Source organism: Mandrillus leucophaeus, unplaced genomic scaffold, assembly GCF_000951045.1.
Source record: "Mandrillus leucophaeus isolate KB7577 unplaced genomic scaffold, Mleu.le_1.0 Scaffold884, whole genome shotgun sequence".
Classification (NCBI taxonomy): domain Eukaryota; kingdom Metazoa; phylum Chordata; class Mammalia; order Primates; family Cercopithecidae; genus Mandrillus; species Mandrillus leucophaeus.
The window spans coordinates 235,241-250,596 of NW_012109630.1; the positions used below are offsets into that span (position 1 = coordinate 235,241).

At 33.1% G+C, this 15,356-nt stretch overlaps 1 protein-coding gene across 1 annotated transcript in view; it reads right to left on the reverse strand.

The window, feature by feature from the left end:
• The window catches only part of DPYD (dihydropyrimidine dehydrogenase), a 903,050-nt gene that overhangs the window by 171,226 nt on the left and 716,468 nt on the right, over positions 1–15,356 (reverse strand). The window lies entirely within an intron of this gene.

The window sequence follows — 15,356 nt, forward strand, 5'->3', positions numbered from 1 at the left end:
TTCAATTTTTCACGTATTAGAAAGTTTTAATCAAGTTAAAGAGAATTTACTAGAATCCAGTAGAGTGTTTGCATTTAGTATTTAAATATTTAATTAGCCAGACATTACCAGTATATTATTCCCTAATAGTAATAAAAATTGTATAGATGGAAGGAATACTTTGGGGCTATTTTTTAAATGAATATATTGTACTAAAGCTACTTTGAATTATCAAATGTTAAACATCCCAGAGTACATTGATGCTTTCATAATAAATGAATATAATTTGATATTCCTGGTGTTCCCTTATAAGTCAGGGGCCCTTTAAGCATTTTCTGAACTAAAGACAGTTCAATTTATGCAAGAATATGACATTGCCTTAAACCAGGGCACCACAAACACCATAACCAAACAACTGGTTCAGCCTCATGTGGTGAGTTCTTTGTCATCACCTCCGCCACCACTAGTCACCAGCAATATCAATATGTATTTACTGGAGTGCTTACTCTGAGGTAGCTCACACAGCTTTCCTTTAAAAACTGGCCAGAACTTAAAATTAAATTAAATTAAATTTAAAAAATAAAATAAAATAATTAAATAAGAAAAGAAACAAAAAGTTAAAAAAACAAGCTTTCAATCTGAAAGGGCTAGATACCATATGATTCCAACGATATGACATTCTGGAAAAGAAAAACTGTGGAGACAGTGAAAATATCAGTGGTTGTAAGGAGTGAACGGGAGGGATAAATAGGCAGAGCAAAGAGGATTTTTAGGACAGTGAAAATCTGTATATACTATAATGGTAGATGCATGTTGTTATACATTTACACACACAAAAAACCCACTTAGAGAATGTATCTGTTACACTCGTAGAATGCACAACACCAAATGTGAAACCTATTGTAAAGTTTGGACTTTGGGTGGTTAGGCTGTATGTGTCAACGCACGTTCATCGATTATAACAAATGTATCACTCTAGTGGGGAATGTTGATAATGAAGGAGGTCATGCATGTGTTGGAGCGGTGTATATACTGAATATCTGTGTACCTTATTCTCAATTTTGCTGTGAACCTAAACTGCTCTAAAAAATAAAGTCTAAAAAAGAGCCTGGGAGTGGTGGCTCACACCTGTAATCCTAGCACTCTGGGAGGCCGAGAGAGATGGATCACCTGAGATCAGGAGTTTGAGACCAGCCTGGCCAAGATGGTGAAGCCCCATCTCTACTAAAAAATACAAAAATTATCTGGACGTGGTGGCACGCACCTGTAATCCTAGCTACCTGGGAGGCTGAGGCAGGAGAATCGCTGGAACCTGGGAGGCAAAGGCTGCAGTGAGCTGAGATCGCGCCACTGCATTCCAGCCTGGGCAACAAGAGCAAGATTCCATCTCAAAAAAATAAAAAAAAAAATAAAATGAAATAAAAGAAAAGAAAAGAAAATATAGGTGGCTTTCTTTTTATCCTGTTCATATCTGTTTCAGATAAAATCGAACCTTTTCACGACTAATGCTTTTGTACTCAACACAAAAATGTTTGTGGAAATGTCTACTTGTGGCTCCCACACCTAAAACATCTTCCTCTACATATTACTATAGTATTTCTTAGTTAGGAATATTGAGTACTGACACTTCAAAATTCATAACAGACATTTTGAATACAAAGTGTTAAGTTGTGCAAATTAGAAAATGGACATTAAGATTCTAATTCTATATTATCTATCAGTGATTCCTCACAGTTTTTATGTTTTAACCATAAAAAGGCTAATTTTGTGGACAGAATTTATAGTGAGAATACAAAAACACACATATGTATATACACATCTTTAGTTATACTAAAAAATCTACATAACAATAAAAGTTAAAGGAAGGCATTTTTAAAGAAATTTATAACAAACTTTTTGATAGACACACAGCTATCTCCGCACAATATAACTGACACAGTCAATACATATTAACCCAATGGCTTCTTTACATACACACTACTTTGAAGTAATAAAGAAATATTGTTTTTTTTTTCTCCCTTATTTAGTTGACCCAAGAGAGTAAATTTGAGCTAAGTAGATAAATAATTTATTTCTATCTCCACTGTTAGAAGACTATCATTAACAGTAAGGGGTAAAATTTCAAAGTGGTATACAGGGATTTGGCCACATATTCCAATTGATATTAATGGACATAAAATGGCAACACAGCTTTGAAAAATCAACCAGTGACACTTAAAGGGCAACATTACTACACAGGTGTTAAACAAATCAGCAAATTCTTATTGGCATTTGAAGATGTTCAATTAGGTCAATAAGACATTTTCTAATTTATGTTTTTATTCCTTTCTAAGAATTTTTATAATGTACCTAATGAACAGAAAAATAATTCAAAAATAAAAGTATTTTTTTAAAATTTAAGAGTAACTGTGTTCTCTGAGGAAATGAGATCCAAAAAATGAAGAAATGATCTCTCTGTTGCTGGACTATAGTAAAGTCAGTTTTTATTTCCATTATAAACCCAATTTGATTTTTTTATAGCTCAACTGATTTAATATGAAATATAATCTACCTGTTCTCAGCATTTTTATGGGGAATAGGTTTTAAGAATGACTTCACCCACTAAGAATGGTTTCTAGAAGGAAACTAGATCTTTCTAAATTGTTATATAGAATTCATTTTTAGTTTTAAAATAACAAATGAAATAATAATAGGTTCAAGATAAAAATAAAACTTTTGGTTTAAAAGAAAATACATATATCAATGCCATACAAAATTGTACATATGCCAATTAAAATCATAAAGACTTCCTGAATTACATTTATTGAGATAAAGGTCTTTTAAAATTCTGTCACTGCTACAGCGATTAATGATTTTAGACCAAAGACTAGGGAGGAAGAAGCCAGTTTGAGAAGTTCAAGGAATGTGTATACGGGCTCTATCCTTAAGGAAACAACAAGGTTTAAATCAAGAAATTGAAATCCTATACACTTAAATGAACTAATAGGTAACATGCAATTTAAATTAAGCCCTCATCTACATGGGGTGGCCAGTTGAACCTAATAGGGAATTCAGTTACATCAAGTCATTCTACTTCAACTGTGTGGAATCCTCCAATAAAAATCAAGCCACTGAGTTCCTACGTTTTGAAACAAGCTGCAGGTTCGAACAAACAAACAAAAAATAAACTGGACTTATGAGTTGTAACATTGCTACCAAGAACTTTGATTTGCATTATGTGGCTCTCCTGGTGGACTAGACTGAACTGTAACTTTTGGTCTCTAATCAATCTAGGCCCTCCTTGTAGTCACAATTTAAAATACAAATCAGTGTGTTGAATTCATAGATTGTCTTAGATAAATTATACAGAACATTTTTGGATTGATTCATGTTTTAGAAAAACATTTTAGTAATGCAGAGATTTTGAATTGTTAATCAATCTGATTTTGGTGAAAAGTATTTTTCTTAAGAAAATGAACTCTCGTTTGTCAGATATCATTTTAAATACAATTTCAGAAACACTATCATTGGCTATAGTATTACATATTGATATGTGTGTATTAATGTATTATGACAATCAGGTTCCTTACTCAATCTTCATTTATCCATTCATCTGTCTATCCACAAAATATTTTTTAAGCACCTATGGCTTTTTTTTCCTGGTTCATCAGTTTGTGTCCTAACTATATATGTACGCTTGACTCACAAAACACCAGGTCTTACTGTTGTAGTAGGTTATTTCAAGGTAATAATTTGAATCCAGTTACTCATTCTCTACCAGTATTCCATTAGAAACAATTCACATTTGTTAGAGCATTATACATTTTATAAATACTATTAATATGAATTCTATCAAGAAGGCAATCTGAGGATGAACTAGCTACCAACATCAGACAGACAATTGGGTCAACCGCTGAGGTTCAAATCTTAAGTTCCATTTATAAGCTGTGTGACTTTGTGAAACATTTTAAATCTTACTGAATCTCAATTTTGTCATCTATAAAATAATAAAAAAATATAATAACATCTTCATAGAACTGTTTTGAAGAATAAATTACATAATATATAAAAGGCCATTTATTATTATTACTATAAAATTATTAAAAGGCCATTTTTATTATTTCACATAATAAAAATTGTAGAAGTGTTTGCTGTTATAATTTGTACTACCCTCAAGGACAATTGCTTTCAGAGGCAGCATTTATGTAGTTTACTTTGACATTACCTTCTGTGTTCTTGTGTGTTTAGTGATGCAATTAAAACCAATTTTTAAATTGGAGACAAAAGCATGATGCCTATGATGACAGAACTTTATCCTCTGAAACCTTAAGAGGACCACACACATCCCCTCCTTTTTCTCTTTTCCTAACAGCTGCCATTTAGCAGTGTCATAATGTTGAAGAAGATTACTTTGACTCCAAAGGAAAAAAGTCTCAAAGGCTGACATCAATATATTTAAGAATTTTTTTTTTGAGAAGCAAAATGTACATGGATTTTAATGGCAATATCTGAACTCAAGTTTATTGGTGAAAAGGAGGCAGAGATGTACTTCGCATGACTAAATCCTTGAAGAAGAAAGGATTTTTTTAATGAGCAAGAGAGTGTGGGACATATGCTAAATAACTGGAATTTTGAATAATTGAGTTTAATTCTGTTTGTTTTTTTTCCCCTAATCATTTGACTCCTAGGACAGCGACTGTTGCACAATTAATTGTTAGAACTAAGTCCACAATAAACTCCCTGATAATAGTTCTAGCTGGCAATAAAACAGAAATTGGGTTATAATACTCATTCGTGCTCACTGTGTATGCAAAAAGAAAATGTAGTTTTAATTTGCTTACATTAATTAAAATATAATGAATTAAGTGGATAACAAATTCATTAGAAATTGAACCTTGACTGTCTAATTGTTAATAGTTTTAGCATCATCCAAAAGAAAAAAAATTAGTAAATCAAGAATTTCAAGGATTTAGGAGGTGAGAGATTGATTTTTATAAACTACGTATAAATGAAGCACCAACAAATTTATGCTTTACTAAAACAAGTGTAAAATGTTAATGAAGTTAATATACTAATAAATACATGAGACACAGCTATTTAAAAATAACATCTTTACACATGGATTAGAGTCCTCTGAGAATATTTGCATAATTCAACCAGAAACTGAAGTACTAAAAAGATCTAGGGTTATATGTAGAGATACATAATTTAAAGAGAAGGAAGGGAAAAAATAAAGTTGATTATTTGATTTTATTTTAGTGTTTTTAGAAAAGCTAAAAATTTTCTTCTGAAAATGTTTTAATTTTAGTTGAATTTTTCATATTTTCTCCAAGTCTTCATATCTTCATAGCTATGTTTATCTGCTTCATAATGCATTCAATATGTTCCTAGTGGATTCATATTAAATAACTCAGTACCTAGCAAGTGCCAGGCATTTATTTTTAGCAAGAGAATTAATAATATTCACCAAAGAGAGCCATTCTCCGTTCTGAAAGTGTCAGCCACTGTTAGTGGAATGAGTAGGATCACTCATTCATAGAGTGATTTCCACGTGCAGACACTGAGGCAGGGGTTTCATGTACACTGTGTACTTTAATTATAACTCTGAAGCTAGGCGCTGTCCTCTCTATTTTGTACATAAAGAAGGAGAAGCTCAAGTTGAATAAATAACTTGCCTAGTGTCACATAGTTTAAAAAGGATGTACTATGATTAAAAATCAAGTCTCTGTGACATGAAAGTTCCCATTTTCAGTTATTATTGAGAAGTAACTATGCAGCAATTACAAAAAGGACCATCTTTGGATTGTTTTTGCCTAAGAAAACTAGTATCAGTAGGGCCTGATGCTATGAGAACACAGAATAAGTCCAACCAATTAGGTATAAATCTCAGACCATTTGCTTTATATAATTGTGGCTTTGACAAAGCAAGCTCCTCAACTGCCTAAAACACCAGTTTTCCTTAATTGAAAAACAGGGACATTAATACTAATAACATTCCAGGGAGCTGGGATGTATTAGATGATACAACTCATGGGAAGGACTTGGAACAGTGCCTAGCTTATACTGTATATAAGCTAATATTAGTGTCAAAGCCAGAGAAAATGGATCAGAAAAATAAACATTCAGCTATAACCATATAAAAATAAACACTTAATTTTTAAGGGTTGTTAATATTTATTCCTAGATATAACATTTGGGGATCCTTTGCAATCCATATGCTATTTCATTGGTTTCAAAATTATGAATATTCGTAGCTTGAGTCTATGGTAGTAAATGTGTGTATCTGTGTGAATCAATCTTTATTAGATTTTTAAGTGTGATTTGCAACGCATGTGTGTGTGTGTATAATATATACATATTCTAAGTCTTTTTTGCAGAATCTGTCTGTTAGTGCTTAGACAGAAAATTACATATATACTGTGTTCTTGGGAGTATTATTTTCTGTAGCAAAATCGTGAAAAACAATCTAAAGGATCATGAGTAGCTACTCTATTAAATAAATTATAGTTTATCAATGTATGATATACTAGAAAACCTTTAAAATTGAGATGCAAATAGCTCTAATTTATAATGTTAAAAGTTAATCACAAGTAGCAGAGCAATATATATGGTATGGTACCATTGTTGGCAAAAAAGTATGTGATTACATTTATTATGTGTGCATGTAAATGCATGTAATGTTGAATTTCATATTGTTCACAGGTATCATCTCTGGAAAAGGGGGTGCACTGTAAAGGGGTTGAAGATCTTTCAAATATATATATATATACACACACACACACACACACACACACACTTTTTATTGTTGGATTCTTTTTGATAAAACGGTGTTATAATTTACTTCTGTAGTAAAAATATCTATTTTTATAATGTCCCTAAAATTCACCTTACAAGAACCATCAGAACATATGATGTGACATTTTTACATATGGAATATACAGTGATTCTATCCTCTGTACATTACAAAGAACGTGTTTGGTTCTGTGTCCAATATTTTAGATAAAAGATCTACAAACACAACAGAGTGAATAGGATGACCTCTCTTGATCTGTCTTTCTTACACACATATCATATACATCTATACAGTGATTAAAAGAAATCCTATAAACAGTCTCCAAATATTTGAAGGATAACCATGAAAAAAAGGGCTTATCCTATGTAGAAAATTGGAACGAACATTTCAGCATACATAATTGATTTTCTTATTCTTATTTTTATAATTAATTTATTGTAAATTCAGCAATGAAAGCAGCTACAATGGGACTTCCCTGTTCCTTGAATCTTGACGGCTACTTGACAGCAAGATGCAACAGAAAGACTTCTCTGTACTATAGGAAATATTGGATTAGTTTTTCTCTTCCAATTCAAAATTTGGGGATACTATAACTTCTTCTTGGTAGTTTACGAGCAATTTTACATGCTCTATAGTTTTCCAGTAGATATCAGTGATTGACTTGGAAAAGAAGCAAGTATGAGTTACAATGGACTTTTAAGATTAAATATGTTAAATATAAATGCTCCTCTTTTGAATATTTTCCAATTGACAGGTATTTTCCTACTTATTTTTGCATACATTGTGCTGGTGACATTACTATGAAATAGGTATTTCTGTCTCTATTTTCATAGATGTGTAAACTGAGATTCAGTAGGGATAAATGCCGCATGCTCAAGATCACTCTGTTAGAAAGTGTGGGTTCAGTATTTGAATCAGGCCTACCTGACTCCCAATACCATGCTCTTAACCACAATGCTATGCTGCTTCCTGATTTTAAATGTCTGGATATAAATTAAGCTTCAGAAAGAAGAGTTAATAATAATAATTGTTATAATTAATAAAGATATATTATCCAGGTATGATAAAAGCATAAAAATTAACATTATATAAAAATAGGCATGATATTAATTGTTGGATAAAAATTAAATTAGAAGTAGAGTAGTTAGTAATTGCACAACCAGAGTAATCATATAGACCAGTTTGCCCAGGAGAGTCCCAGTTTATTATACCCATATTTATTTGTAATTACATGATGGAACAATAGCTATCTACCTTTGGTCTAAAAGTATCCCAGTTCAGATGATAAATTATAAAATCATAACAGCTATAACTAAAGATAATGTCCAACAATAATAGGACAAAGACAATTACAGAAGCAAAGTGAAATTTGTTTTAGATCCAAAACCAAATTTATCAGGAGCTTAGAAACTCACTATACTGTCCAAGTCTCAAAAGATGGCATGAAGAGCTAAACATCTTTAAATGTCACTAGAGAGAAAAATATACGGCATTTACTAGGCATAATTAGTCTATACGTATGTTCTTTCTATATTCAACCTGTAGGTGGCCACCACAAGCTACACTTATTAAACAACTCATTAGTAGCATTTTCAATACTGTCATCTTCAGATAATTAGCAATTTATTTAAATAACCAATTTCTGTAGAAATAATTGCCATGAAATGCCCTGAACCTACTTTTTATAAACTATAATAAAAGTGTTAAGATAATCCCTGACATTTGCAAATGCCATTAGTTCACCTTTCCTTTTGATAGTGCTATGGCATTATGTTTAAACAATTACCCGATAACACAGCAGTTTAATGAAACAGTACAGTAAGCACATTCTTCAATATGGCCAGAGAGGACACTCAGATTTAGAAAGAAATCCAGTGTGCAGACATGTTTACCCAGAGGAAAAACACAGCTAAAAGAAAAAGAATTACTGAATTAAGGACATTATTGCTATTTCCAAGTTGGTTTAGTTTCCATGGTAGAGGCCATAACATATGTACTCTCTTTGGAAACAAGAGAGTTTTTACAAATTGATTCATGTGATAGGCTGGTGTAAACTATAATCATATATATCTACGAATATGTATAATACCTTCATTGTATTATTTGCTCTATAACCTTGATGCAGGAACAAGTAGTAAATTTTTCTTACTATCAATCTTAAATGTGCTTTTACTTTAAAAATGGTGTGCACTTTCAAAGTAGAGTTATTGAGGAAACGCATAAATGGTTTTACATCGCGGTTAGTATTTATCATTTAAAATAGACCAGAGTTCTAACTCAGTTTCTTCCTTGCTATTCAGTTCCTTATACTACTAAGATCCATTGATGTGGGATTATACAGTGTGTCTTGGCTGCGAGTAGTAAAACTATTTGAAACCTTTATAATTTTTAAGCTGTTGTCCACTTCATATGAAAAAATGAAATTAGAATTCAAAGCCAGTGGCAATATTATTTTTATGGTTAGACTGAAATAACTTGAGAACCTATTAAGTACCAGTTGCTCTGCTAAATTATTCACTCGTTATTTATATCCTCACAACATCATTACAAGTCACATATACATTATCTCCATTTTACAGACAAGGAAATTCAGGCTCAAGGAATTAAATAGTATGTGCATGTAAGAAAGGCAGGGCTGCATGGTTAAATAATGCATTACAACAATAAAACAATTAGCCTGCAATATCACCATAAAATTCATTGCTGGGTTTGAATATCAGGGTTTTTCTTTATTTCCAGATTAACAAACACATGCCTCAGTATCTCCAAATAAGAGCTTCTGGCAATGCTTTTTGCTTACAAATTCAAAGGTTTACCTATAAGTATAAATAGAAGAACTATTAAAAAAAGACATATTTCCCCTGCCAAGAAATTATTCTCACCTATGACAGACTTAGTGGACTTGAAGTAACATTTCTCATGTGATTTTGCTTAAGGATGTCCAGAGCAAATGTTACACAGCATAAAAACTCACTATTCTATGTGTTTTAAAAAATGATTATTTGCGTAGAAGAAAGAGGAAGATTATAATGACAATGATAATGCCGATGACCACAGTTTCATTTTACTCTTGGGAGAATCCAGGATAACAAGTGGGCATTATTCTGAGAATATACAGAAAAATAACAAAAAAGAGGTTCCACATCCATTACGATCCTATTACTTCTTCCCTTGGAAAATCATGATTTCTTTTCTCTTTGAAATCCTGTGCTCTGTTTACTCTGTGGGTGGTTCTATGGCCAGGGTGTCCATGGCAGCACTTGCTGTACTGTAAAACCATTCCTTTCACTCTCAGCAACGCATTCTCTTTTCACTTTACAAAGAATTACATGTGTTAATCTCTATGCCCTGTGATAAGGCTGTGTCCCTCAGAGTCTACTGAAACACAGGCTGTACAGCAGTTGATGGCGTTTTGTTCTCTTCTTCAGCCTGGACAACTCTCAAAGATGTGGTGTGGACAAGGACCTGGGCCCTTATCTGAACCCTCTGAATCAATGCTCACTCTAAAACTGACCAGGCACTTTGAAAAAGAGAGGTTCTACTGTTTTGTTGCTCTCTCAGTTAGTTGATAATAACATTTCTTCCTAAATTTCAATAGGGTAAAAAATGAAAAATCATTTTCAATCAAAATTATTTCTTGTACCCAGCACCATGGCTATTGCTCAAAGGCAGCAGAAGAGACGTCTCTTCTCAGCAAGCTTATAAGGCTGGGTCAATGAGATAAAAACATGGACAATCCATATTCACATGCCCGATTTTGTGGGTCACACAACAGACACTGCTGAAACTTAGAAGACAAGGAGAGTCAGGAAATCTGAGGTGGTCTAGGAAGGCTTTGAGGAAGACGCAGGACTTACTTCAGCTGGACTCTTGAAAGCTAAGTGGGTAGGTCTGGGGCTAAAATTAGGATATTTCAAACTGTGGCAGAGGTTGGGAACAAGGTGAGAAAAATTGCAGATATAGTAATGAGCAAATCATATTTATAAAACACGTTAACAGCAAAACCGAAGTAGCCTCTCAGGTTGGGAAATGGTACACAGTGCATTACATAGTGTAGGGATGTTGCCTGTTAGGCAGGAAAACAGCCTACCCCCAGCTGTCACAGCTACCAATATCAATTTCTATATGATATTTTACTTTTCGAAAAGCATTAAAAAATATTGACCTAGTATAAGAAAAAACAGGTTTAAATTTAAACAAAAGATCAAATGAGGGAAGTTCAAAGCTATTTACTGTTAATAAAAATATTGCTATTTTAATAGCAATTGTTAATTATTAATAAATTAATAAATATTGCTATTTACTGCCAACAAAAATTTTTCTCAGGGGAGACTAAAGAGAATCTATACTCTTTATACATGTCCCTGTCTGTAGCCTTTCTAGAGATCATAAGGATCTTTCTAGTCTGATGAAAAGTAATATTAGGATTTTTATCAAACAGAAGAGATAAGAATTACAACTAGAATAGTATGATCCACTTTTTCAGAATACAGAGAGCTTATATAATGGAAGAGAACAAGTGTTCCACTGCATTCAACCATTCAGTAACTATTGCCAGTGATGTAAATTATCATTTTCACAGATGCATTTATACTTTTAACAAACATCATAAATACTGCAGGAATCTGTAGCATGTATTAAAAAGAACATATGACCAACTAGGAAAGGAAAAAGAACTTAAGACTACATTACTTCAGACAAGATCTCTTAAAGTATTACCTAAAGGAACTGTAATAGTACCCTAGAGCATGAGGATATAGAGCAGTCTGGCAACCTCTCAACATACCACAGGTCAGCTACATGCCAAAAATGGGAAGCTAGTTTCAAGTTGTGCATATCTATGTGGCCCCTGGGACCCCTGATGTTTTAGGACTTTGGACTACCAGTTGGGGATGTGCCTCAGTCAAATGGATGATAAAAACTAGGAGTGATTTGTATAGCCACTGAGTAGGCATGAATTTCTAATGTACCTAATACAGAACCAAATAGAATAAAATAGAATAATCTACGTAAAGCAGGCAGCACAGTGACAAGCACATAGTACATGCTTTAAAAATGCCATCACTACAGCTTCTAAAAATATAAAATGATAATAATAGAACAATATGAACAATGTTATACAATAAACTCAACAGTTGAAGTGAAATGGACAAATCCCATGCAAAACACCACTAACCAAAATTGAGACAACAAAAAACAGAAAGTCAAAATTAAAAATAGATCCATAACTATTGCAGAAGTTGAATTCATAATAAAAAACATTTTCACAAAGCAAATTGCGAGCCCAGATGGCTTCGCTGGTAAATTCTATTAAACTAAAGGAAGAAATAATACCAATCTTACACAAACTCGAAAATCTTACACAAACAGGAAAAACAAGACAATCTCAACTCATTTTATAAAGCCAGCATAATCCTGATATTGAAACCTGACAAATAAATTAAAGGAAAGTAAAATTATAGGCCAATATCCATAAACCCTAATATTTGTATTAAACAAATTCAGCAATATATAAAAGGTGTAGAGCATCATGATCAAATAAAGTTTATCCCAGGAATACGAACGTAATTTGATATGGTTTGGCTGTGTTCCCACCCAAACCCTGTCTTGAATTGTAACTCCCACAGTTCCCACATGTTATGGGAGGAACCCAGTGGGAGGTGATTGGATTATGGGGGCGAGCCTTTCCTGTGCTATTCTTGTGATAGTGAATGAGATCTGATGGTTTTAAAAATGGGAGTTGCCCTGCACAAGCTCTCTGTTTGACTGCTGCCATCCATGTAAGATGTCACGTCACTTGCTCCTCCTTGCCTTCCACCATGATTGCAAGGCCTCCCCAGCCACATGGATCTGTGAGTCCAATTAAACCTCTTCCTTTGGAAATTGCCAAGTCTCGTGTATGTCAGTGTGAAGTGGACTAATAAATGCTTTAACATTTGAAAATCAATTAACGTAATTCACCAATGAACTGAATAAAAGAGAAAAGCCATATGAGTATCTCAAAAGGGTACAGAAAGTGCACACAGGAAAATCTGAAATCCATCCATGATGAGAACTGTAAGGAAAACAAGGGTGAGACTATCCTCAATCTGACAAAAAACATCTATTAAAAAACCTATAGCTAAAATCAGATTTAATGTTAAAAAATTCTTTCTCTATATACTGTTTATACTTTCTATTCCATATACTCATAAGAAGCATTTAGAAAGTTAAAAAATAATATTCCCAATAGCACCAAAAAGCAACAAATAGGAGTACATTTAGAAAAGATATGTAAGATCTCTACACTAAAAATATTTTGTAAAATATTTCTGAGAAAAATTGATGATACTTAAGAAAATAGAGAGACATATCATATTCATAGACTTGTTGACTCAATACTGTTAAGATGTTAAAACTTCACCAAATTGATCTTTAGATTCAACACAACCCAAAACAAAAATCCAAAAAAGTTTATTTGAAGAAACTGATAAGCTGATTCTTAATGTTATTAAAAAATACAAAGGATGTAGATTAGCCAAAACAATCAGGAAAGAAAATAACTCAAGGACACGATTTCACTTTAGGACTTGCTTTAAATTTATAATAATAAAGACAACGACATTAGAATATATGACAAGTAAGTGAAAGAGAACGGAGTCCTGATGCAGTCCCACAGATAAGGCCAATTAATTTTTGACCAAGGGAGGAAGTCAGTTCAATGAGGGGAAATCATTCTAACAAATGGTGTGAGAAAAGCAGGATATTTTTAAGAGGAAGGGGAGAAAAAGAAAAGAAAAGAAAAGAAAGGAAAAGAAACGAAACTATGGCCTCTACCTCACTTCATACACAGTTTTTTTAAAGATTCAAGATGAATTGTAAATCTAAATGTAAAACTTGAAACCATAAAGTTCCTAGGGAGAACAAAAGGAGACTATTTCTGTAACCCTGAATTAGGCAAAAATTTCATGGAAAGGATGTTAAAAGCAATGACTAATTTTTTAAAAAATTGATAAACTGGACTTCAAAAAAAGACATCATTAAGAAAATAAAGAAGCCAAAGTCTAGAAAAAAAATATATTCACACACATATATTTTAAAAAGAACTCATATCCAAAATATATAAAGAACTAGAAACCAACAGTTAAAAGATTACAATAGACAAAATACTTGAACAATACTTTAAAAAATGACATACAAATGATCAGGGAACTCGAAATTAAAATCACTATGAGATACCATTTTAGGCTCACGGGAATGGCTAAAAATCCAAAAGACTGATAACAGCAAATGTTGATGGCAATGTGGAACAAAACAAACTGTCGTATGTTGCTGGAAGGAGTATAAAATGATAAATCACAGCCAGGCACAGTGGCTCACGCTTGTAATCCCAGCACTTTGGGAGGCCAAGGTGGGCGGATCACGAGGTCAAGAGTTTGAGACCAGTCTGTCCAATATAGTGAAACCCTGTCTCTACTAAAAATACAAAAAATAAGCCGGGTGTGGTGGCACACGCCAGTAATCCCAGCTACTCAGGAGGTTGAGGCAGGAGAATCACGTGAACAGGGGAAGCGGAGGTTGCAGTGAGCTGAGATCATGCCATTGCATTCCAGCCCAGGCGACAATGCAAGACTCCGTCTCAAAATAAATAAATAAATAAATAAATAAATAAATAATAAATAAAAAATAAAAAAAGATAAATCACCTTGGATAATTGTTTGACAGTTTCTATAAAAAGTCACATACATCTATCCTATTACCCAGCAATTTCTTTCCTAGATATTCACTCAACAGTGCAAACAAGATTTAAAAAGTATATTCACAAAAATGTTCATGACAACCTTACCCATAACAGCTCAAAACTGGAAACAACCGAAATATTCATTAACTGGAGAATGGATAAACAAATTTTAGTCAATTAATAGAATGAAAACGACTAGCAATAAAAATGAAATTTCTACTGATAAATGTGACAATATTATTTTAAAAATTATATTGAGCACATGAGGCCAGACATGTCCCCTACTCACACACACATGGAGGTAAGTAGGGAAGAAAGGTAAGAAAGAGAAAGAAAGAATCGAATGAATACTATTTATATGAAGTTTTAGTACAGATAAAAAGAATCTATGGTGGTAAAAGTCTCAGCTGGAGATGGAGAAACTGACTACCAAGCAACCCAAGAGAACTTTCTGGTGTGAAGGAAATATCCTCTATCTTGTTTCACATTGTGTCACTACAGATGTGTACCATTTTGTAAGCCAACTTAGGTGAACAGATATAATATCTGTGCAATATGTTGTATTGAACTACACTTCATTAAAAATAAAAATATATGAATACATAAATAAGAAGTAGCAAAATGCCCATCTCAAAAGTGAGCATCTCCTACATGAATCCACTTCTAAAAAATTCTTTTGGTGGTGAGAATCTTTCAAATACTTCATTTTACAAAATATGAGGACATCTTCCCATTTGCAAATAGAAAATGAATCTGTGAGGCCGGGCGCGGTGGCTCACGCCTGTAATCCCAGCACTTTGGGAGGCCGAGGCGGGAGGATCACGAGGTAAGGAGATCGAGACCATCCTGGCTAACACGGTGAAACCCCGTCTCTACTAAAAATAC